The 22,430-nt window shown below is 36.9% G+C and overlaps 1 protein-coding gene across 1 annotated transcript in view; it reads right to left on the reverse strand.

The window, feature by feature from the left end:
* The window catches only part of LOC126368984 (globin), a 168,125-nt gene extending 148,875 nt beyond the window's left edge, over positions 1-19,250 (reverse strand). The window contains exon 1 of the mRNA XM_050013262.1: positions 19,241-19,250. The gene's annotated coding sequence lies outside the window, so the exon portion shown is untranslated. The remainder of the gene's footprint in view (positions 1-19,240) is intronic.
* Positions 19,251-22,430: the final 3,180 nt, after the last annotated feature.

Raw genomic sequence — 22,430 nt, forward strand, 5'->3', positions numbered from 1 at the left:
TCATAGAGTCTATAAACATTATCGGGAGACTGGTTTGTTCACGCGCCGTTCAGGATCTGGCAGGAATCGGGTCACTTCTGAGCGAGATGATCGATTTATTGTAACAACTTCTTTAAGAAATCGACGCCTTAACGCTTTTCAACTGCAGCAGCGGCTTCGTGTTGTACGAAGGGTGGCTGTAAGTGACTCTACAATTAGAAGAAGGTTGAAGGATCGTGGACTGGTACCGCATAAGCCAGCAAATGGGCCGAAATTAACTGCAGACCATCGAAGAGCGCGCCTTAACTTTGCACGTGAGCACCTAAATTGGTCGTACCTACACTGGAGCAAAGTTCTCTTTTCTGATGAGTGTAAAATTATGCTGTATGGTAACGACGGAAGGAACAAGGTCTACAGAAGAGACGGAGAACGCTATGCACAATGCTGCATTGAAGAAAAGGTCAGCTATGGTGGCGGTTCGTGGACGGTTTGGGGAGGAATCAGCGCCGACGTTTAAGACAGAGCTTGCTTTCGTGTCTGTGCCACGTCTGCCTGCACTAAACTGTCATCGGTACGTCGAAGAGTGTCTCGAGCCTCATGTGATGCCCTATGCACATTTTATTGGCAACGGCTTCATATTCATGCACGACAATGCTAGGGCTCACATCGCGGGCGTCGTACGAGATTATCTTAACGAAGTCGATATCTCTATTATGGAATGGCCAGCAAGAAGCCCGGACATGAATCCCATTGAACATCTGTGGGATGAATTAAAGAGACGAATTCGAGCAAGAGATCCTGCCCCAGAAACACTTAGCCAGCTGCAAGATGCAATCCAAGAGGAATGGGACAATATACCACAGCATGTGATCGTGACTCTCATCCGATCGATGAAGAACCGTATGGAAGCAGTAATTAGAGCTCGGGGAGGGAATACAAGTTATTAAATAAACGTTTTTTAGCTTTTTTTTCATTTACGTGTGTTGTTTTATCCATTTCCTTTATACTCCATACGGAATAAAAATGACTCATTTAACAAAATACGAAACCTATGAAAAATTCATTTAAATTTAGAACATTAACATTAAGATTTGATAAGCTCATATTACTCACTATTAAACGACATTTAACATTTATTCCTAAATGTACACATTTTTCTGATAATCCTGACAAAACGTAAACTTGCAAGGTGTTTCGATTTTTTTGATGAGAAGTGTATAAACTCACGCCTATTTCCCTCGGGGGTAAGCAGAGACCATGGAATTCCATTTGCTTCGACCCTGACATACTTCTCTTCCATCCATAAAACACAAAATTACTATAGAATTTGTATGAAAAAGCACACGGAGACGTCATAGAATGATGTGATAAACTGTCAGATTTATTATTACGTTTACTTGATTAACATTCACAAATTATGTTAAACAGAAAAATTAAAAAGTTTATCGTTAGTTTTAGATCTGTCTTTATTTAGTATACTTACAGAATTTCATAATTTATCTTGAAACTAGTACACGAACCAATTGTCACTTTAGCCGAGTTGCAAACGATTATGACATTTTTTTTGACGTGACTTATTGTAGGTTTGCCGTAGATGGCATTAACTACTTGGCCGGACAAATGGAGAGCGCTGAAGGCTCTCACCCGGTACAATGTTTAAGACAACAGGCCTGAGGGTGTCAAGTTGGGCGCTAACCTCGGCTCAGGGCGTCGTCTGAGAGGAAAAATATTTGAAAGAATTAATCGACCCTAGTACCCATTAGGGTACTAGTAGGATAGCGATAAGCGCTGATTGAGGGAAACGATTGTGACAATCCACAACACGGATGTATTTTTATCATCGTCACTGTCGAATCGTTTGCAACTTGGCTAAGCCCTTAGTTCTTGCAGTCGACAGAGTTAACAGCAGCTGTCGACACAGATCACGTCACAGATCAACGTCTGTCGACAGGTTGTAGTTGCCTTTTGCGTTGTCAGAAAGCGAACGATATCGACAGCAACCGATCGATGTCGACCGAAAGTGCGGCTCGTGTGAAAGACGCCTTTTATTTGCAGCCTATTTTACGCCTCACACCACCCCGTCGCTGCATGCAGATAAACAGAATAAAAAAATAAAAAATAAAGCGAAGATGGCCAAGCATAAGCAGAAGAAATCAAATCATAAGCATCAGACAACAGCTCCGAAAAAGAAGCCGACATAAAACAAGCAAACTGCGCGCAATAAACAGTAAAATAAGTTATAAATAAGTGTATTATTGATGTATGGATAAAGCCATTTGCACACTGCGACTTTTTACAACGACACTGTTTTGTGTGCAATTCCGTCGTGATGCAGCGTCGATGTAAGCGTAGCGATACTGTCGCGATGAGCATCGCTCATGTATCCCTGCTTTTAGTAGCAAATGCGCGTTCTTACCTCCTCTACCCCCGCGTCCGTTTATCTATACTAATATTATAAAGCTGAAGAGTTTGTTTGTTTGTTTGTTTGTTTGAACGCGCTAATCTCCGAAACTACTGGTGCGATTTGAATAATTCTTTTTTTGTTGGATAGTCCATTTATCGAGGAAGGCTATAGGCTAAATAACATTACGCTATGACCAATAGGAGCAAAGACAGAGCGGTAAATGTGTAAAAAACGGGGAAAATTATTCATTTTTGAAGGCTTTCTTTGCGTGCGCTGCGAAAACGGTTCAAGATACACAAAAAATATGTATGAAAGAATTATTCCTCTATACATGATCTAAAAAAAAGTCCGCGACGGCATATGTCTATCTTTTAAGGTTTAGTCACAATGACCGTTTTTATGGTACCAAATTTGGTCGAAATAATTTGTTTAAGTTGTATCAACATAATAATATTAATCTTTATTCAAATATAAATATAAATATGTTGTTGGTTAAGAGTACTTCATCTATACTTATAATAAATCTGTAGAGAGGTCAATTCTGTACATTAAATATTTTTTCAAAATAACTATCAGGGGGTGATAAGTGGTCGATACTGATGCCAAAAATGCAATCAGTAAAATTTTTGTCTGTCTGTCTGTCTGTCTGTCTGTCTGTCTGTATGTTCCTTATAGAAACAAAAACTACTGGACGGATTTTAATGAAACTTGGTACAATTATTCTTCACACTCCTGGGCAGGTTATAGTATACTTTTCATCACGCTACAATTAATAGGAGCAGAGTAGTGAAGGGAAATCCTTTTGTATGAAAAATCTAAACCGCTCAAGTTAGACGTTTGAAATTTGGCATGCAGGTACCTTAGATACCGTAGAGGTGCACTAAGAAAGGAATTCCCGAAATTCCTACGGGAACGGAAATTAGCGGGAAAATCCTTTTGTATGAAAAATCTAAACCGCTCAAGTTAGACGTTTGAAATTTGGCATGCAGGTACCTTAGATACCGTAGAGGTGCACTAAGAAAGGAATTCCCGAAATTCCTACGGGAACGGGAATTAGCGGGAAAATCCTTTTGTATGAAAAATCTAAACCACTCAAGTTAGACGTTTGAAATTTGGCATGCAGGTACCTTAGATACCGTAGAGGTACACTAAGAAAGGAATTCCCGAAATTCCCACGGGAACGGGAATTAGCGGGAAAATCCTTTTGTATGAAAAATCTAAACCACTCAAGTTAGACGTTTGAAATTTGGCATGCAGGTACCATAGGTACCGTAGAGGTGCACTAAGAAAGGAATTCCCAAAATTCTCACGGGAACGGGAATTAACGGGAAAATCCTTTTGTATGAAAAATCTAAACCATTCAAGTTAGATGTTTGAAATTTGGCTCGCAGGTACCTTAGATACCGTAGAGGTGCACTAAGAAAGGAATTCCCGAAATTCCCACGGGAACGGGAATTAGCGGGAAAATCCTTTTGTATGAAAAATCTAAACCATTCAAGTTAGACGTTTGAAATTTGTCATGCAGGTACCTTAAATACCGTAGAGGTACACTAAGAAAAGAATTCCCGAAATTCCCACGGGAACGGGAATTAGCGGGAAAATCCTTTTGTATGAAAAATCTAAACCACTCAAGTTAGACGTTTGAAATTTGGCATGCAGGTACCATAGGTACCGTAGAGGTGCACTAAGAAAGGAATTCCCGAAATTCCCACGAGAACGGGAATTAGCGGGAAAATCCTTTTGTATGAAAAATCTAAACCACTCAAGTTAGACGTTTGAAATTTGTCATGCAGGTACCTTAGATGCCGTAGAGGTGTACTAAGAAAGGAATTCCCGAAATTCCCACGGAAACGGGAATTAGCGGGAAAATCCTTTTGTATGAAAAATCTAAACCACTCAAGTTAGACGTTTGAAATTTGGCATGCAGGTACCATAGGTACCGTAGAGGTGCAGTAAGAAAGGAATTCCCGAAATTCCCACGGGAACGGGAATTAGCGGGAAAATCCTTTTGTATGAAAAATCTAAACCACTCAAGTTAGACGTTTGAAATTTGGCATGCAGGTACTTTAGTAAACTTAAAGCTTAGTTGCAACAGGATATTACAAAATTCCCACGGGAACGGTAGTTAGCGGGAAAAACATTTGTATGAAAAAATCAAATCTAAATAAAAGGAGAAACTGACTGACTCAGTGACTGACATATCAACGCATAGCCTGAACGGCTAAACGTAGGCATTTGAAATTTGGAAGGGACATAGCTTAGGTACCGTAGAGGTGCACTAAGAAAGGAATTCCCGGAATTCCCACGGAAACGGAAATTTGCGGGAAAATCCTTTTGTATGAAAAATCTAAACCGCTTAAGTTAGACGCTTGAAATTTGGCATGCAGGTACCTTAGTTAACTTAAAGCTTAGTTGCAACAGGATATTGCAAAATTCCCACGGAAACGGGAGTAAGCGGGAAAAAAACATTTGTATGAAAAAATCGAAACCGCGTAACATAGATGTTTTCAATTCAATTAAATTAAATTATTTATTGCATTCCATGTAGTACAATGGGGTGTTACATAGGCATAGGAACTAAAACATGGACCCTGTAGGGCACAGCAACGTTGAAGGGAAGAGAGGAAGTGTGTATTAAAATTAAAACTCAATGAACAATCAATTAAAAAAAAATCAATTCAATCAATTGATTCAATCTAGATTGAATCAATTGATTGTATGTATTGAATGCATGCATACCTTAGTAAATATAAAGTTTATTTTTGGCTGTATTTTGAAAAATGGGAGTTATTGGGAAAAAAAAATTATGAAAAAATCTAAACTGCATAAGTATGCACTCCCACACACACAAAGATCTCTCTCTTATATAACACGCCACGCGGACGAAGTCGCGGGCAAAAGCTAGTACATAATACATACAGAGTGTTAGTGACATCGCAACGAAAACTTTGAGTGATGATGCAGACCATGATTCTGAATTGATATTAAGTGGAATTATCCGTCGCAAAAGTATTGGAACTGAAAATAATTTAGAATAAAACAAAGAGTTCATTAATTTTCCGACAGGGAATTCCACTTGATATTCAGAATCATGGTCTGAATCATCCCCCTCAGTATTCGTTATGATGTCACTAACTAACTAATTAACTGCATGTCACTATAGGTAACACGTTGCCGCGTCTGCATCGCCACTTACGAGCGTCTATGCACCACTTAGCTTATTACACAAGTACACCCTATGAGAGGCATTACTCCCGTGAGGATTGTGAGAGCAACGACCGACTTTATCCACACCTCTCCTGACCTCCTTATCTCGCTGATAAATGTCATTGAATGCATTATAAAGACAGGCATCTACTAGAAAATAACGTAGTATCACGCCTGTATCTCCTACGGGGTAGGGTAGCGCAGTATATGCTATACATCTCTAGGTACACCTACATAGGTATATAACCTTTTTCAATAATAATGTAGGTATCTATAATATTGATAATAACCGAAACATTAACAGCCTACGTCCCACTCACAGCAGGGCACAGGCATCCCCTCAATTACTGCGGGTTCGTGGAGGTGATTCTATCGGTAATAGTCGGGTTCAACGTCTTAGGCTGCTTTTCCATCAGAGCTGTACGTGATACGTGATGAGTAGCTGTGCTGTGGAAATGTGTAGGGGTTTCCATCAGAGCTATGCGAGGTAAATGTTTCGTACGATGAAGTGTAGCGGCGCTGTCAAAATGCGCAAATGTGAGGTGCGAGGATGTGTTGCGAAGCTGTGAAATCGTCGCAAACCTCGCAACATACTCCTCGCAGCACATTTCTCGCAACACATCCGTCGCAACATATGTTGCATCAACAAGGATGTCCTTCGCACACATTTCTCGCTTGTTTTGTATGTAGAATGACCTTGCTTCGCTAAACCCTATTCCACCAGAGCTAAGCTGAGCGAGGCTAGCAAAATTAACTGATTCTATTGGTGGATTTTTTCCACGCACATCGCTTAGCTACCTCGCACAGCTCTGATGGAAAAGCAGTCTTAAGTGCTGTCCGAAGCACGGATTATCTTACTTTGCCAGACAATCAGATGATTCAAGCCTGCAAAGTTCTTACCAAAAAAGGACAGTCTCACAAAGTCCCCACCCTTATTGATAATACCCACCAGTATTTAATTTGTTAAAATTATACTATAAAACTGCTGTAGTCTTTCAATTGTTTTACAGTCCGTCTGAAATAGCTCTTAAGCCATGCATTATGCAACACCGTATCCTCCCTCGTTGCTATCATACCATATTAGTCTGTGATATTTGATAAAAATATTTTATTTTTGTTACTAGGAGCTTCACCTCAATAACATATTACTGTAGATATGAACCACGTTACGGTGTTATGGGGGTCATAACAACAAACATTTTTATAAACGTGTTTCGGGAAAGAGGAAAGGGCGCATAAGGAAGCAAGTCCCATATCAGTCTACGGTATAGATTTACAAATGTGTGTTTACATATATTTTTCCCTTAGGTACAAGATTCCTACAGACGTGTGTTAAGTGAAACTGTAGATGTACTCTCAGAGTATATACAATAGACATGTTAAAAAGTATTTGAACACTCACATGTATATTATGTCACTGTAAAAGCCCAAACTACGGGAAATCTTAAGATTTCCGAACTAGTGGTAAATCTTATAAGATAAATCAAATGAAATAATAATAATAATAAAAAAGTTTATTTCGGTAAAACCTACGACTCACATATATATTTACAACATTAAAATATAGTTACACACATTAATATTTAGTTAGAAAACATAAAGGTATATGGGACCCGCAGCTCACCAAAAAGGCCAGGGTTCAGAGAAAATTTACCCAGAGGGCAACACTGATTTTCAACACACGCGCAATAAATTAAAATGTAAGTATTGAAATGTATTTGAATGAGAAACAGTACAAATAGGCGGTCTTATTGTTCTGAAGCAATTTCTTCCAGGCAACCACTACCAGGAATCAGCCGTAAAAAAACTTGGATGCGGGACGGTGCAACAACAACGGTTAATATAATGACTATTTATAATACATATTCAATATAAATATATATTGATCATTGAAGAATGTTTCGGGATATTACAATCATTGTCATCATTGTCGTTACGTGAGCCATGTCAGGGGCCTTTGGCGGCTCAATCATAACCCTGACACCAGGGTTGATGAGGCTGGTATTCCACCTCACAACCCACACGATAAGAAGAAGACCATCATTGTTTGTTATACCGTAGGATTTTAGGAGTTACCAGTGTAAGTTTTCGTTTACAGTAACATTTACAAAACCTGCAACATAAGCGTTTTACAATGGATTTTTTTGTAAGAGTTTGTATGCACTCATTCACACAGAAATCCACCGCGACGCGACGCGGTTTCAGACAAACTCTCGCCGTAAAGAATAAGCAATACATCGAGTGCCGAGCTAGATTTGTCTCACCTCCTCTGGGTCTTCCTTTAGTTTAAATGGCCGTAAGGCGCTAAGGAGAAAAAGGGAGCGCGCGCGGATAGTCTGTCTCGTTTGCAATTACACAGTAAAAATGACTTTTTTGTACAGTCATGAATAAGGAATAATACTTAAAGAAATAAATATACTGACGGTCGCAAGTCAATATATTTATGAAAAGATTATGTATGTACATAAAAATGTATCTATCCTTCCGAGAAATTATGAAAGGCATACATACAATACAAGAAATAAAAATAAAATTGTTATTCAAAATTCTAGATTAAGTAAATTAAATTCATATTTTTTGGGGTTATCTATACGTTTTTACAATAAAATACCAGATAATATTTTAAATTTGTCAGAAAATAAATTTAAAGCTTATATGAAGCTTACTTTACTTATGTAAAAAAGCTTATTATAAGATTAATGACTACCTAAATGATAAAAAATTCTTGTATTGAATGTGTTCCTCTAGTTATTAAATAACTTGTAATGTATACCCTCATTGGTTTTTAAAAGATGTGTTGCTGTTGCAGTTTCTTGTCATTTCTTCTCCTCGGCCATAACACCTTGCGAAATGACGTAAATTCAAAAATGTTACATTGACCTTCAACAAGTTTATCCATGATAATTACGTTGAATAAATGATTCTGATTTCTGATTTCTTAGTACTACGTATAGAACGAAAACTCTCCGCTCCCCACCAGCGTCTGAGCGACGTTTACCTTTTACCTTACCCCCCGAACATAGTTTAGACTAATCGTGAAGACAGCGCGCAGATCGTTGTTTTTTTTATTTTTTATAAGTTTAGTTTATAATGTTCGAATTTTGAAATGGGACGCCGACGTTATTTCGTTGATTCGAATGTTTGATTTCACAGTAATTGCCCGCGCCAGCGCGCCTGCGTGGCTTCTATAAATATTTATTTCTCACGAAGATTGTTCATCAAAACGTGCTAATATATTGCAGTAAACTTGAACCTAGGCTAAGTGCTTAATGTAAAACTAATGTGAATGCAATTAATTACTTTAGTGAATTTTTAAGTCAAGTTTAAAGACTATATTATATTATAAACCTTCATTAATGAAAACTCCTTTTTTGTGATTTGTGTGGTAAATAAATATTAACTGATTACTATAAACGCATCTTTCGTAAGTAGTATCACCTACCTAAGTAATGACGGTTAGATTAGGTGTTGTAATTGGCAGCCCTCAGACGTCACACACACAGTTGCATGTGTTGATAATGTCAATGTGTAGTGTCTGTGTAAAACGAGGTTGTTTGTATGAAGTGTCCGGGGTGTGATGGAGTATCTGGGATGTGATCTTGCTCATAGGCCCGCAATACTCATATTACTGCCTCTGTCTGTACGCAAATCTATTTTGGGTTTATGCCTCTGTCATGAGTCTATGAGAAAACGCGACCGACGTCCACCGTAATCCATTTAAACCGGGTTTTAAAGTTAATATTGTTTTTTGCAAAATAATTCCGGTAGCGAGTCGCGTCAGTGATTAATTAACGTACATGTGCCAGTCCCTGGGTAGAAGATAATTATAAATTGGTACCGTGTTTTCTACTTGCATCGTAACTACTATACAGGGTGTTAGTGACATCGTAATGAAAACTTTGAGGGGTGATTGAGGCCATGATTCTGAGTTGATATCAAGTGGAATTTTCCGTAGCAAAAGTATGGAATTGAAAATAATTAAAAAAAAAACACAAAAATTTTCAGGAATATTCAGACTGAAAATTCCACTTGATATCAACTCAGAATCATGGTCTGAACCATCCCCCTCAGTATTCGTTACGGTGTCACTAACACCCATACCTACTTGTATGGCTACCGTATGTACTTGTGTGGGGTGTAAGTGACATCGTAACGAATACTGAGGGGGATGATTCAGCTGATTATTCTGAGTTAATATCAAGTGGAATTTTTCATCGCAAAATTATAGAATTGAAAATAATTTAAAAAAAAAACTAAAAAGAAACATAAAGGAGAATGGGCGAATCTGGTCCAAGAACCTCCACTGATGAGACTTATATGTAATGAAAGCTTATGCTTTCTCTATGAATCTGGCAAAGTTCTATCAGATTCTGTCCCGGGGTTCTTTTTTTACGGCCATGTTTGTCCTGGCTAAAAATGTGATAAAATACAGTGGGAGCTAAAATCGACTCAAGATTTGTTGCTGGATAACTAAGTCTACATAAATAATTATGTATCATATTGTATATCATTTTAAAGAGGATCTTTTCCAAAATCCGAAACATAAAAAAAAACAAAAAAAAATCTTTTTGTAAGCGAGTTATAGTCAATTTATATCTTTAGCGCCATTGTTTCTCGGTAGCTAAGTTCAAGTTTCATGCCTTTTACCCCTTCCAAAAGTATCTTACCGATTTTTTTTATATTGCTTCCGGAATTTGATCTGAGTGATAATAACAAGAAAAATAAATAAACACCTCTCCGATAGAGACCGGCTAAGCTATTGCCAATTGCAAGAAATCGTCATCATTAGCAAGTCATTACGGTATTGCATATAAGCTTATCAGCAACTTGGAACTTGGTCCAAGAACCTCCACTGGTGAGACTTGCATGTAATGATAGCTTATACTTGTCCTATGATTCTGGCAAAGTTCTATCAAACTCTGTCCTAGGGTTTTTTTACGGCCATGTTTGTCCTGAGTGTACAGTAGTGGACTGCAAAATCACCTCAGGATTTGTTGTCGAAAAACTATTTAACTAAGTCTATATACATAATTATATATCATAATGTATATCAATTTTAAAGGGGAAGGTTATCAGAATCAGAAACATAAATAAAAAAAAATGCATTAAGTATGTCAACGACTTTTAGCCAACTCACGTCCGTAGCACCATTTTTCTCAGCAGCTACGTACGAGTTTCGCGCCTTCCAACCTTTCCAAAGAAGCCCAATCATTTTTTACTTCTTCTGATATTGCATTCTTAACCTGACAAGTGACAACAAAGAAAAAAAAATAAGAAGAAATAAAATAGATACCATTCCGATAGAGGCCGCGTAAGCTATGGACCTATTGCAAGATAACGTACTCAAAGGCTAGTCATTATAATCCAACAGACGTAACATGATTAGAATGCGGCGGGACGGAAATGTAGTACATCGCCTTATGCGAAAGAGACGAAATATGTGTCTCTTTAACACTAACAGTATACAGCTTAGTACGAGAGAAACAAGAAATAAGTCATTCTAATCAAGATGCAATACAATGACTCTATTGTATACAAAAGAAACACATTTATTAAACAAGTTCAGGCAATAACTGGTGCAAAAGGCGGCTTTATTGCCAAGGTAGCAATTACTACCAGGCAACCTTACGTTTATGATACGTTTGTTGTACCATTCGGCATTGTTTATAAGACAAGATATAAGCCTGGATTAATAAAACAAGATTGTGGTGAAAGAAAACATACTACATTTGCGTCCTCCCGCATTCTAATCATGTTAGTGTGTTGGATTATAATGACTAGCCTTTGAGTACGTTATCTTGCAATAGGTCCATAGCTTACGCGGCCTCTATCGGAATGGTATCTATTTTATTTCTTCTTATTTTTTTTTCTTTGTTGTCACTTGTCAGGTTAAGAATGCAATATCAGAAGAAGGAAAAAATGATTGGGCTCCTTTGGAAAGGTTGGAAGGCGCGAAACTCGTACGTAGCTGCTGAGAAAAATGGTGCTACGGACGTGAGTTGGCTAAAAGTCGTTTACATACTTAATGCATTTTTTTTGTGTTTCTGATTCTGATAACCTTCCCCTTTAAAATTGATATACATTATGATATATAATTATGTATTATAGACTTAGTTAAATAGTTTTTCGACAACAAATCCTGAGGTGATTTTGCAGTCCACTACTGTACACTCAGGACAAACATGGCCGTAAAAAAACCCTAGGACAGAGTTTGATAGAACTTTGCCAGAATCATAGGACAAGTATAAGCTATCATTACATGCAAGTCTCACCAGTGGAGGTTCTTGGACCAAGTTCCAAGTTGCTGATAAACTTATATGCAATACCGTAATGACTTGCTAATTAATGATGACGATTTCTTGCAATAGGCAATAGCTTAGGCGGTCTCTATCGGAGAGGTGTCTATTTATTTTTCTTGTTATTATCACTCATATCAAATTCCGGAAGCAATATAAAAAAAATCGGTAAGATACTTTTGGAAGGGGTAAAAGGCATGAAACTTGAACTTAGCTACCGAGAAACAATGTCGCTGCAGATATAAATTGACTATAATTCGCTTACATAAAGATTTTTTTTTGTTTTTTTTTATGTTTCGGATTTTGGAAAAGATCCTCTTTAAAATGATATACAATATGATACATAATTATTTATGTAGACTTAGTTATCTAGCAACAAATCTTGAGTCGATTTTAGCTCCCACTGTATTTTATCACATTTTTAGCCAGGACAAACATGGCCGTAAAAAAAGAACCCCGGGACAGAATCTGATAGAACTTTGCCAGAATCATAGGGAAAGCATAAGCTTTCATTACATATAAGTCTCATCAGTGGAGGTTCTTGGACCAAGTTTCATACAAAAGTGCCCATTGTCATTTTGCGACGAAAAATTCCACTTGATATTAACTCAGAATCATGGCCTAAATCATCCCCCTGAGTATTCGCTACGATGTCACTAACACCCTATATACAATTTCATTTTGTAAAACTAATTATCCATGGAAATGAAAATTAACCGCGAAAACGATTCGAGAGTAACTCTTTTAGTTTCTCTGCTGTACATTTTGCGGTGCGCTTGTTTACTCACTTTTTATTTCCTATTTGTTAATCTTACGCGCCCAATGAGGATAAAAACTAGAAGCTCAAATGTAGGCGGCAGTACTGAGTGTTTCTAAACTTCTCCATACTGTCCAGATAAAATTCGTGATAAATTGCTATAAAATGTGGAGCAACATGGATTGCATCCCGTCTGAAGCATGAGTTATGAAAAAGAAATGCCGCCAGTTGGATAAAAGGCAGTTTTGATTGAAAATAAGTTTTCTAAATTTTCTTCTTTCTGATCTTTAGGGAACAAATATAACACTATGATTTTGAACTTAAATGCTGCGCAAAGGGTTACAGTGTGAAAATATAACCAAAACAATTATGTTTGTTTAAGAACATTCAACAGTAGCGACACCTGGTGGGAGAAATGAGCAGTTTTGCACCCCATTACTACTAACCCACACACTAACCCACGCAGTGAGTAAACTCAGTCCTCTGGTTGACTATGCCCACCGGTGGGATAACACTCGTATAGGCTAAAATAAAAATTGAAACCTAAAACGGAATCAAGTAAAGGCCGTCGCGCTACGTTACCTCTCCCACTCCCACTTTGGGGACGTTCCCAGCAGTAAAACTTATATAAAAAGACCTTAATTACTTAACTTTTAGGCAAATTAGAACAGAGTATAAGAAAAACAGTTTGAAAAAGAAAAGTAGCCAGTAAATACCGTACAATACAGTACAGTACAATACAATACAACACAATAAAATGCAATGCAATACAATACAATACAGCACAACACAACACAATACAATACACAAACGCTTCATTGCACATGCACATATATAGACAACAGTAAAAACAATTACAAGTGACAGGAGAAGTACAACCGGCGGCCTTATTGCTAAATTACTACTAGCCCTAACTATTAAAGAGTTTTTTACAAACGGAACATTCAAAATTTGGAAACATTTCCGGGAACAGCAATCAATGTTCACGTTGATACTTTATAGAAAACATCTAATACTTAATTGATAAATTTATCTAATCTCCAACATATTATTTATTGACTTACGTACTAAAATCCTAACCCACTTTTTGGTTACGCCGCGCGCGTTCGTTGTCGGGTAAAAAGAGAATACTGTAAACTTTATTACTCTTAAGATAACGCCAAACAGTGCACAAGCGGGAATAAAACGGAACCTCGTATACAAATCTATTCCGCTTAAAGTACAGTAAATTTTTCTCGACATTTTCTTTTTGCCTTCGCCTTATCTATTTTAGTTCCAATTCTATATTTTACCTGAAGCTGGTATAGAAATTGTAATGGAAGTGGTTGCTTCAATTACCTAATGGGTTCGCGAAACACACCTTGTACTACTGTGACGTTTAAAACACTAGGATACGCCCGTATAGTCCCGGAGATGAATAAATATTTATACACACAATGTCTTTTTTGTTTTTTTTTGGTAAGGACATTACAGGCTTGAATCACCTGGTTGTCTGAAAATGTAAGTTGATTCCGTGCTTCGGAGGGCAAGTTAAGCCGTTGGTCCCGGATGTTAGCCGTAAAAATACCCGCAGTGGAGCAGCGTGGTGGAGTATGCTCAATACCCCGTCCGGTTGATTGAGGCGAGGCCTGTGCCCAGCAGTGGGACATATATAGGCTATATCTACTATAATATATAATCTCTGTCCTGCTGTGATTCTAATCATGCTATGTTTTAAGGGGTATGAAATGCGTTTAATAAGTTTAATAGCTATCCCGTACTTATCGTAAAATCATCGTTGATTTTTGTAGGATTTTTTTTACCATTGATGGGTTTGCTATTGGCTCCAGACTTGCCCGAAGGCATTGACGAGGCCTAAAATGGAGCGAGCTCGGCCAGAAGTTGCTTGTTAAAAATTCGTTACCGGATCCTGGTCTATAAAGCGGGCACACCCAGAAATAGTGTTCATGCATGACTATAATATTTGGGTTCGTGTAATCTACTCTAAACCGGGAGGTTTTACAACGTTTTAGCACGAAATTTAGCCTCAGTCGCTTATGGACTACAAGTATCATTGTTAGCTTGACTGTGGGTTTTCGTAGAACTAACTTTATAATAACCACTTTAATAATAACGGCTTCCATGTTCCAGTGGTTGAGCGTTGAAATCATGATACGGTGGTCCTGGGATCGAATCCCGGCGAGGATATATCACCAAAATCACTTTGTGATCCCTAGTTTGGTTAGGAAATTACAGGCTGATCACGCGATTGTTCAAGATGATCCGTGCTTCAGACTAGACGCCACGTTAGCTGTGGGTCCCGGTTGCTACTTATTGATGAAAGTACGTAGGTAGTCGTTACATGAGCTATGTCAGGGGCCTTTGGCGAGTTAATAATAACCCTAACACCAAGGTTCCTGAGGTTAGTATAATGCAACTCCCAACCCACACAAGAAAGAATAACAACTTTGATGTGTTACGGTGGGACTTCAGGCCAAATGTATGTGGTGTATCTCCGGTCGATTAATGTTATTTTATCGTGTGGGTATTTTTTTTTTCGGATGGAGTACGATTTGTGTCTCCGACTGTTGATGGGAGGCATGTACTCAGAAGTGGGACAAACCTATACAAACTGTTTATGTTAAGTTGTTCGCCATTATTTCATAAAATGATCTAGCCAAGTCTCGCGCCCACCTGAACACCCTCAGGCATGTTGTTCTAAAATTCTTGGGTTAGCTCTGAGCTCTGCACTTCTCTACCTAAGTAATGCTGTAATAATATATATTCAATTGAATGAAATTATACACTATAGTTACATACATACATGAATTATGTAACACCTGATTCCATAATCTAAATATACATTATATTGTAAATTCATGAGTATATCCCATAGGGGTAGGCAGAAGTAAATCCATCGCAAGGTAAACTAAGTACCCATACCTTACTGAGCTTTCTATTAGACCATTCGTATTTCCGTCGTATTTCCTTGTTCGAACACTAATGATTTATTTAACAATATTAATTTAACATTGAATAAACTTATTGACTGGCTGGAAAATTCTAATCTGGAACTTAATCTCACGAAAACTAAACTCATCCAATTTAAACCGTCGCAAAAAACCCCATTACAAATATAATACAAATATAATAATTCAGCACTAGAAACCGTAAACTCAGCTACCTTATTAGGAATCGTTCTGGATACAAACATGACCTGGAAACCTTATATACAAACTCTGAAACGCAAACTTTCTTCTTTCATCTATGCTCTCCATCAACTAAAAAGGGTTACTGACTTCGGAACTGCTCTTGCAGAATATTATACTTATGCACATTCCAGACTGTCCTACAGTATAATATTATGGGGAAATTGTTGCGAGGTGAATGATATATTTATCCTCCAAAAAAAATGTGTTAGAATTCTTTGTAATATCGATCATATGGTATCCTGCAGACCCTATTTTGTTAAACATCAAATTCTGACCCTCACATCTATCTATATTTTAGAATCGTGCAAATTTGTAAAAAAAGCATCCTAACTTATTTACCCCACAGTAAAATAATAATAAAAGAAATAACAGAAACCTAAATAAGTTATTAACACCGTTCCCCAAATTAAAATTAGTGTCCTCCAGCCCCCACCACATGGTCATCAAGATATATAATCATATCCCTTACCATATTAGGAGTATAGACAAACCTACACTCTTTCACAGTAATTTAAAAAGTACCTTGTAGGCAAATGTTATTGTAGCATTCAAGATTTTTTTGCAGATAAACTAAATACTTAAATGCTTCGATGTCTCTTTTTTCTTAAGTTGTTTCTTTTTCTTTTTCTTTTTCTTTTTCTTTTTCTTTTTCTTTTTCTTTTTCTTTTTCTTTTTCTTTTTCTTTTTCTTTTTCTTTTTCTTTTTCTTTTTCTTTTTCTTTTTCTTTTTCTTTTTCTTTTTCTTTTTCTTTTTCTTTTTCTTTTTCTTTTTCTTTTTCTTTTTCTAATCTTATTATTAAGTTTTACACGTGTGGTGCGGTACACACACTAAACAACCTGTATGATATAATTTTGTACCTACCTAATTACTTAATAATAATATTTAGTTAGATGTTATAATATTATTATAATAAGGCACCTAGTGTCGCCTCTTTTATATTGCCGTGCCCTTGCAGGGCGTCACATGTACCTTTTTACTATGTTCCATCTTAATTTATGTTTGTGACATGCAATAAATGAATATGAATATGAATAGACCAACGTGATAGGTGGTGAGCCGTATCGTCGTCTGAAATGGTCGAGCCAACAGTGTGAAAACTGTATTTAAGATAAATTAATAACTCACTCGTTGATCCATCACAAAAAAATATGTGTTTGCATTTACAAACTATATTTAACGGCAATGTCAAAGCCTCGGAACCCTCGGTGCGTGGGTCGGACTGACACTTGACCGGCTTTTTATTTTTTGTCCATAAGTACAAAGTGTTAGTGACATCGTAACAAATACTGAGAGGAATGTATCAGACCATGATTCTGAGTTGATCTAGTGGAATTTTTCGTAGCTATTTTTTTGTTTTTTTTTTTTTCAATTATTTGAAATAAATAAGTACTACAAATAAATAATACAAAGTGTTAAACCTATACAAATTCTATACTTTTACGATGGAAAATTGCACTTGTATTCACTCCTTAAAGTTTTCGTTGCGATGTCACTAGCACCGTGTATATAGCCTCTAGATTTGGTTAGTTGCCGACAGTTTGCTTGGGAAACGTGATATTTTACCATTTCTACCCAAAATATCGGACCTTATCTTCCGGGCAGGATCAGATTGGATTCATTATTTCCAAAGATTACCTATAATTTGGTCGAGCCTGTATACAAACGGCTCTCGACGCCTCCTGGAGAGCGAGATTGAAAAAAAGATTGAAAGATTCGCTCTTTCAATCTTTTTTTCCAATGATTTTTTGAATGAAAGTAATTCAATTTCGCTTAAGATATTCAACACCGTCACTTAGAAAAACCTAAAATTTTTGCCCATATTTTTTCGACATTTTCCCTGAAGCCTTGTGTTTTGTGTATACTTTTAAATGTTTTCACGTGAAATTTTAATTTCAGCAGGATATTGGAGGATGGAAAGAAAATATTATTTCTTTGGCTCATTGAAAAAATATTTTGTTTCGATAGGTTGTTGTGTATTTTTAATTGCTATTAAGCAATTATGATATAAAATACTAACTACGTATGCTACTAGAAAAAACATTTTGGACCTAAATATATGATTATGATAAGTGATGTAATTGTGTGTCTTCGTCCTTGTTGGATTTCTATTTATTATATAATTTTATTTTATTATTACTTACTTTAACTAAACACTACATAGGGGAAGGAACACGTGAGTACAGTATGATGACGATAAGGTTACCCACGTCTGCGTGTTTTGACAGGAAAAAAGTAAGATGATCCGTGCTTCGGAAGGCACGTTAAGCCGTTGGTCCCGGTTACTACTTACTGATGTAAGTAAGTAGTCGTTATATGAGTCATGTCAGGTGCCTTTGGCGGCTCAATAGTAACCCTGACACCAGGGTTGATGAGGTTGGTAATCCGCCTCACAACCCACACGATAAGGAGGAGGAGGACAGGAAAAATAAATAAATAAAATAAAATATAATTATATTCATTTGCAGTGGCAATTACATTATTGTAGGTGCAGGTGTCTCCTGTTAAGTTAATGTAAACCTGTCTTAGGGGCATCCTTTTTGTATGAAGATTTTAATTACCCAGTCTTACCTCAGGGGGCTACCCCATCTTAACTACTACCATCTTTACTATGGGGTAAGACGGAGCAAAACACATCTTTTATATTTTTATTATTTTTTTTTGAAAATTATGATCCAAAGTTATCTAGCTAGTCAGATATAAGAAGGAGAATAATTAGTCTTTGAGATTAAAATAAATATTATTGTTTAACTATGTATTTTATTGCACTTTTGACCCTTTTGATTGATAAATGTGGAGGAAGCAAGTGAAGTGTGTGTGTCAGGATCGAAGCAAATGGAATTCCATAGTCTCTATTTACCCCGATGGGAAATAGGCGTGAGTTTATGTATTATGCATGTGTGTACTTACTTTATTTTACTCTGGTCTAATAGCTAGAGCTATTGATTCACTATCCGGAGGTCTTGGGTTTGATTCCCCGTGATGATGGCATAAAAACAAAATACCAATATGTGGTTCGGTTAATGTGGCAGGCTAAAATCAACCATAGTAAGTGATGCTGTTCCAATTGAAATTCAAATTAAAATAAATCTTTATTCAGTAGCTAACATGGTAACACTTAATCGTCATTTTTTACATGACGAACGTCTCATCCGCCTGAAACTACTGCAGCTTCTCACAATCTGCATAGCCTCAGAACCTATATGTTTGATCATCTTATTCTTCTATTTTATACATAGGTAAGTATCTACATAAACTCACACCTACTTCATAATGCTACATGCAACAGAGATTGGACAGTTGGGCATGTGATTTTCTTAAAGTTAAGTGTCAGTGCATCGTTAGTAAATGTCGTCAGTTGAACATTAAAATGAGTTTAAAAAAGTACTTCATTTCCAAGTGTTTATAAATTCACAAGATACCAAGATGGCAATTATGACATAATTAGGCGAAACCTTATGCGACTAAAGCGTCGATCGCATCGAGCAAAGTTGTAGATAAACTGGATATTATAAAAGTCGTTTTTCATAATAATTTCTTGCTTTCTTTCGGACGGTGATTTTTAAGAGATTGTCCAAAGAGGTAAGCCAAGTTGCAAACAGAGTAAGTCAGTCTTTTTTATTTATTGTAGATTTGCTGCATATGGCATTAACTACTTGGCCGGCCGTATTATGAGCGCTGAGGGCTCTCACGCGGTACAAAATTTAAGACAACATGCTTGGGGGCGCCCAGTTGGTGAACCTCGGCTCACGGAGTCATGTGAGAGGATTATACGTATTTGAATGAATTAGTCGATTGTTTTTGCTGAAATCGCCGACGACACTGGTAAGGTCGGTATCGGGGTCCTGAAACAATCGACACAGGGATGCATGGGAATGATATAAGATATCGATTGTCATAGACGTTTTCCACTTGGCTAAGGCCCCAGGTGGCTTCGTGTCTCGTTTTAGTGTATATTGATTAGTCACGTCAATAAGTTTGCCTTTGATCAGAATTTCACTTATAAAAGCGAATATAGTTTACTGCTACATACATACGAGTAGATTGCTTAAACCAGCAAGTCGTTACCGGAAATTACTGTTCTATTGGATCCTTACGCAAACACGGCTAACCTTTTAGGGTTTTCTAGGAGAGGGTAGTTTCTCGTTTAAGTATTTCGCAATAGGATTAACAAAGCTCAAAGTTGGACCACAACGTTGGGATCGATTAATTTCCGCTTAAGACTGGATTAAACTAGAATAAACCGAGATCTACAAAATAGTTTCTCTGATCTCTCCGCTGTAGCTCAGAAGTTAAAGTGACATTATTGAAATCTAGTTATTCGGTCTTCTTCTGTTCATTCTAGAGTTTGAAATCGTATTGTGTTCAGATTCAGACTAGCGTAAATGCTGTGCTTTTTAGTTCAAGAATTAATCAAGAAAATAAAGTGTAAGGGACGAAATTGTGTAAGGTCACGAGCATTAATAAGTATACACTTTGGTAACATGTCACATTAACTTTTTTGACAAATTGAACTGTAAGTCTCACTAAATGTCAAATATGTTAGTGCGACAGAGTCCTAAAGTGGGTACATTATATTGCTCATGACTGTACCTAGATGGGAAGCTTGTCAACGGATTTTATTTATTTAGAAAACGTACAAAAAAATAATTACTGCTGCGTAAAATATTTTTGTTTATTTAATCAATACTTTGGTAACAGCGTCTGTGGTTTAGTAGTTAGAGCGTGGGCTTTGCATTGGGGCATTGTCACTTACCATCAGATGAGATTGTGGTGAAACGCGAGCCTATATTATTTAAAATTAAAACATAGTCACATATTAAAAGAAATGTACTTAATACCTAACATGTTATTATACATCGTTGTACCAAACAAATGAATAGATCTTTCATATTCTTGTCAAAACCCAAATGTCACTTTGATAAGGTCGAAGGCATGTTATGATTAGGGTTATGGACATAATACTTTTCTACGTAATATTTCTCGTACTAAGTGTCAACACAAAGTGGGAAAAATTTAGAAAATCTTTGGGAGATATTTTTACTCATTAGCTACATTCAGAAGTTGGATGTTTTATGCATACATTTTACGCCTATTTCCCACCAGCGCGTAAGCTGAGACTATGGAATTCCATTTGCTTCGATCCTGACACACTTCTCTTGCTTCCTCCACGTTCATCAATCGTTGAAGTTGGGTGTTTTATAATTGTTTTTTATTTACTTATTATTATATAAGTACCATCAAGTCATAATTACAATATTTAAATAAAAATAGCAATTCATTAAAGTATCTAATAAATATTATATAATGATATTGTAAGTTTAGAGCCTGTCATAATCTTCATAGCTTTATCCAGTTGTTACCTAACCTGAAGATTTGACAAGACCGGTATTTTACAGAAGTCTTCTTCTTTTCCTATCGTGTGGGTTGTGAGGTAGAATACCGACATCATCAACCTTGGTGTCAGGGTTATTATTGAGCCGCTAAAGGTCCCTGACACAGCTCATGTAACGACTACGTACTAACACCAATGAGAAGTTCTGCAATGTCCTAATCAAACCTGGGGGGTTAAAATGGCCACATCGAAGCAATTCATCTAAGAAAGCAATATTGCTATTTGACATTTTTGTTTGCATTGCGCACTTACTTTTGTATGCGCAAATGTCAAATTGCAATATTGCGATGAATTGCTCCGATGTGGCCATTTTAACCCCCCTGGGCCTCACAAAGTGACTTTTGTGATATTATACCCCACCGGGATTCGAACCCGGGAGCCTATCGCTCAACCACTGAACCACGGAGGCCGTTTTACTGTCTCACCTTCCAGCCCGCCAAAAGGAAAACCAGCCCAATACAGGTTAGGTTACATACGTCGAAGCGAGATGCATTTTCGGGAAAGTCTAACGATATTTCTAAGCGCATAACTATTTCTACATTGCACCAAAAATATGGTTTTCCTAGTTGGTATAGAAAATATTGTTTGTAATTTTGTATAACAGAATAGGGTAGTTTCCAACTAGTCAATTCAGTTACTCTTTACTAAACGTTAAAACACGAAATTATTATGGAATTTGTATGAAAAAGCACGCGATAAAACCTGTAACGTTTATAGTCCCACAAAAGCTTTTTCTCAGTTTTTGATCTGTCTTTATTTAGTAATCAGAATTTCATCATTTATCTTTGACCTAAGAAACTACCCAACTGGACATCGTGTTCGAAATATAGCTTAAAAGCGTTGATGTATATTAATAATAAATATTTTATCGCTCGAAAGTATCAAAACTTGTTTACACAAGAGAGATGGAACTCTGCAATGCACATTCAAAAGATATCACGTTGGTGACGACCACTTTGTGGATGTGGTATAGAAAATGGACTGATATATAAACTTCTTGTCCTAAGTAAACCTGTGGTGTTATAGTGTCGTAAATATTTAGCGACATACAACTCCGTAAAACTTCCAGAACACATTTCGTGTAAATACAGCCTTCTACAAGGGTCTGTTTGCTTTTGGCAAGTACCTACGTAACGTATAAATGTTTTCGTTCAAGTATTTTAGGTTAAAAAAATATACCATACGTACCACTCCCTGTCTGGGT

The sequence above is a fragment of the Pectinophora gossypiella genome, chromosome 8 (genome assembly GCF_024362695.1).
Source record: "Pectinophora gossypiella chromosome 8, ilPecGoss1.1, whole genome shotgun sequence".
Taxonomy (NCBI): Eukaryota; Metazoa; Arthropoda; class Insecta; order Lepidoptera; family Gelechiidae; genus Pectinophora; species Pectinophora gossypiella.